This window comes from Buceros rhinoceros, unplaced genomic scaffold, assembly GCF_000710305.1.
Source record: "Buceros rhinoceros silvestris isolate BGI_N320 unplaced genomic scaffold, ASM71030v1 scaffold3739, whole genome shotgun sequence".
Taxonomy (NCBI): Eukaryota; Metazoa; Chordata; class Aves; order Bucerotiformes; family Bucerotidae; genus Buceros; species Buceros rhinoceros.
In genome coordinates this window covers 29,820-33,899 of record NW_010430968.1, presented here as the reverse complement: position 1 = coordinate 33,899, position 4,080 = coordinate 29,820, and the positions used below count along the sequence as shown (strand labels likewise).

The 4,080-nt window shown below is 44.0% G+C and overlaps 1 protein-coding gene across 1 annotated transcript in view; it reads right to left on the bottom strand.

The window, feature by feature from the left end:
* The window catches only part of LOC104499696 (desumoylating isopeptidase 2-like), a 23,706-nt gene that overhangs the window by 1,552 nt on the left and 18,074 nt on the right, over positions 1–4,080 (bottom strand). The gene's annotated exons all lie outside the window — the stretch shown is intronic.

Genomic DNA, 4,080 nt, shown 5'->3' with positions numbered 1-4,080 from the left:
CTTTCCCTATGCTGGCTCATCACCCTTTCATTTCTCCTCATGGTATTTCCTAAATGTGGGAAAGCAAGCAACAAACAGAGAAAATACTAACTTCTCGCTAGGCCTGTGTTTCATCATAGATGCTCCTGGCGCTGATTTGGGTTACACTCTGCTAGCACCGATATTGTTTTCCAAGGTCATCTCATATTCAGCACAATGAAACAACCTGATGCATATGGCAGCTCCTTTATTCTGTAGGATTTATTCACATATACATACATGCAGGTGCCAGATTTTAGTACCTGTATCTGGCTTGGGCCACGTAAGGAAAGTTTCCCTTCACCATTGCCCTTACCAGATACAGAAGAGGCATGTGGAACTGCTCAGCCGGGGTGCTTCAAGAGCCTGTCTTCAGTAAATATACTGCCTGTGTGGCCCTACACCAGTACATTGGAGCCTGAAGTCTGTGGCAGGTACACTAGTCCTAACACCTATATTCTTCTCCCTCCCAGCACTTTGTCCCATGGAGCAAGGCAGGCAGGGAGGAAACTCCACCCTGTGGACCTTGTCCCATGATCTGTGTGGATTAATGATTCCAGGGAAGGTCCATACTGCACCTTCTGAGGGTTGTCCATACTGCACCTTCTGCCAGTACTAAATTCCTTTGCTCTTCCACCCTTTTCCTATTAAAAACTACATTCAATTTAATAGTAGTTACTGCAAAAACTAGGAGTCTGTCTCTAATCCACTAAGGAGATTATTTAGCGAGATGTCTGTAATTGAGAACGGAAATGCAGTGCTTAGAGATTTTCAGGGAGCACGACTGGAGCTGTCACTAGAGCATGGACTATGCCACATTATAGTTGTTACGTATGATGACCAGCTGGTCCTTCATGCATTACGGCCTGGGCAGAACAATCTAAGCCCCACTCCAAACAGTCTTCATGAGGATAAAGGAATTAGCTTGCTTCGACAGTGTTGAGTTTCCAGTGTGGTGCGGAGGTACCAAAACAGTGACCATGCTAATTTGGCTCCTGAAGTCACTTTATTTTGATATGCGTTGGTTTAAAAATCAATGTGTGAAATCGAAGACATTATCATGAGGTATCAAAGAATAAGCAAAGCCATTTAGCTGCTAAAATTACTTGCAAGCATAGACTATTCTTTACCTAATACACCCCAAGGATTTTTATTAGTTCTTACCAGTACTGTGTTCTCCTTAACCTCAGATACAGCTATATGAATCGGCATTTGCGAAATTTTTAATCTGGGGACAATTACTTTATTAGCAATTCTTTATCTCCATACAAATCCCTGGTTTACATTGCTAGAGCTATTATCTGAGCCTATAAGCCGATGACTTCTCCACCTGTGTTTAAAACTCATTCGTAGAAAATCTGCTGATCATTTGATTTTCTCACCAGACATATCTGACAATTTTCACAAGAATACTGCTGAATTTTTAAAAATTGTATTCAATATGTTCCACTCGAACACTGAATCTGAGCCAAAGCCAAACAATGCAGCACAATTGCCTCTAGATTTTTAGCATTTCTCTTTCTTCCTCTCCAGAAATTTAGGCAACATTGCCAGTGTAGAAAGTGACTCAGTTTAGGCTTCTTGTGATGCATGCGTGCATGTGAGTTTAGTTCTTGAGCAGTCATAAGTCTTAATAAAGACTTCCCCCAGATACTAATAGGAAAACAAAACCAGAGTATGATTCTTCTGGAACAACAGAACAGCGCAAGGTAAGCCTTCCCGAAATGGAAATACTGTTTTGAAGTTGCCTTCCTTTTCTAAGCAGATCCCCTAGCAGCTAAAATAGCACTTCCCAATGTGGAAGCAATGCTGAGATGTTTGCATTTTGTTTATGGGAGCTTCTTCACCCGGAGTGCATCAGTGAGGCAAGGAAGAGACAAAAAAAAAAAAAAAAAAAAAAAAAAAAAAAAAAAAAAAAAAAAGTGAGCAAAGAAAGAAAAAAAAAAAAAAAAAAAAAAAAAAGAAAAAAAAAAGAAAGAGCATAGATGCGTGGGCATCAGGCCACCAGTCAGCAAAGGGCTGTTTGTGGAATTTAAAGATACAATGAAGTCTGAGTGGTTTCCCTTGTCGTTGCCACTTGTCAGTGAAGGCTTGTTACTATTCCACAGCAAAACACATTGCTCAACAGGAGCAAAAGGGTAACGGCAGGGAGTGCCACTAACACTACAGCCTGCTCCTGTGTTTTTCACTCCTTGCTATAAAGCATATTGTGCTGGAGCATCCAGCAGTACTTAGTTAATGGAGGAACTTCAAATAAACCTGACTGCAATGTGATTAAGCCAACTGAGATTAAATAAAACAGCACAAGCAAGATGAAGTGGGTGTTCTCCAGTTGCATATGAAGCCACACAAAAATCTACCTACTGCAACTCTTCAGGGCAATTCTCAACTGGGGAACTTCAGGGCAATTCCAACACACTGGAATGACAAACTCTCAGAACCCTGTTACAATCCATTGTTTCCACCAGCAGAGCTATTTTCAGATGGTTTTAGAGTTTAAGGTTTTACAGGGTTTTTTTCTTCCTTGCCAGACAAGTGGGGTTTTCTCTTCTGAAGGGGGTAAACATCTCTGCCATGAGTCACATACTTGTCCTGCCAGAGTTAGTAAATAAATAAACTGTTATGGGTCAGAAATTGCTGGTCCTGACCATCATACCAAATTGTCCATTCAGGAAGTTTAACAAACCTGAAGTGGAGTCTGAGTTTGACATTGGACAAGAAAGTAGCTAAGCCTTTTGCTCTCTAGCTGTCTGGAAGAAAGAACTTCAAAGAAACAGTCGTAGAAGGACTAAGCCTGTCTGAGATACAAGCTCGGGGTCTACTTACAGCTTATCTGGGGCAGAAGAGTGTTTGGAATGGGAAACCCTGCAGAGTACTTGAGAGGCTGGGCTTCTGGCAGCAGTGCCTGGAACACCTCAGCCCACGTAGGGCTTCCCTAAGCTTTCCAAACCTCCTGTGAACCGTGACCAGCTACCGTGGCAGAGCATAGCGCTTCCTCATCTTTTTCTCACTGCCAGGTCCCTGGAGGTGCGCTTTGTTCTCAGCTTACAGCGCCAGCCAGTCCTGTGACAGACGGAACCCCCCCATTTGTGGTAGTGAGCACAGCTTCTGGTTCCCCCGAAAGACCGGTCCCCGTTTCAGGCAGGAACTTTGGCGAAGGCTGCGGGTACTGGCAGCTTCCACAGGGAGGCACCTCGCGATAGAAAGCCAAGTCTCCCATAGCGGCAGCTTCTGCTGGGGACTCGTCAAGATGACCCGGCTGGCATCTGGAGAGTCAAGTGGAACCAGCAGTGCAGACATCCCGGTCTGAAGCCAAAGGCGTGGGAGAAAGAGGACCTGACAGCTCGGGTTCTATTTCTAGGCAACTGTCAAATCCATCATGAAATGTCAAATCCATCATGAAACAACTTCACTGGGATACAAAAAGATCCTCTGAGCATCTTAAGCTGTGTCATTTTGCACTGAACTGGCACTGGTTAAAATGTACAAACTGCCTTGGGAGTAAGGCTTGCACCCCATTTACTCTTCCCTTCCCTCTAAGAACTAGTGTTGCTGCTCAGCAAGGCCTTCACGCTTCCCTGCAGAGCTCTACTGTGGGCAGTGGAACAGCCTAGCAGCTGGGGAACATGGGGTTAAAAGCCATCCAGCAATGGAAGAAGCTCAGTCTCCTGCCTTCTAGAAGACAGTGCTACTACCAATGTGCTGCATTTTCTGAGGGCTTTGGGTCTATGGGCATATGCTAGACATTATCTGAGATAGTCTAACAGGGTGAGCCCCTTTCAAGAGAAAGTGGAGGGTTCATGAGTTGTAGATCCTAAGAGAAAGCTCTTGAATGCAATAGGCCGCGCTGGATGATGCAATTGAGGCAATTCAGGCCATGCACAGAAGTGTAACTCAAGGCACTTAGAAATTTTTTTTAAGTGAGCCTTCCCAAAGGCACCATGTAGTGCTCCGATCCATGAAAATCAAGATGAGCAGAGGCAACATTAGGTTTCTCAAACAATACATGCTGTTTACTTCTTGTCTTCAAACTGAGGCTCAGAGAGTTCAGCACTGAACATC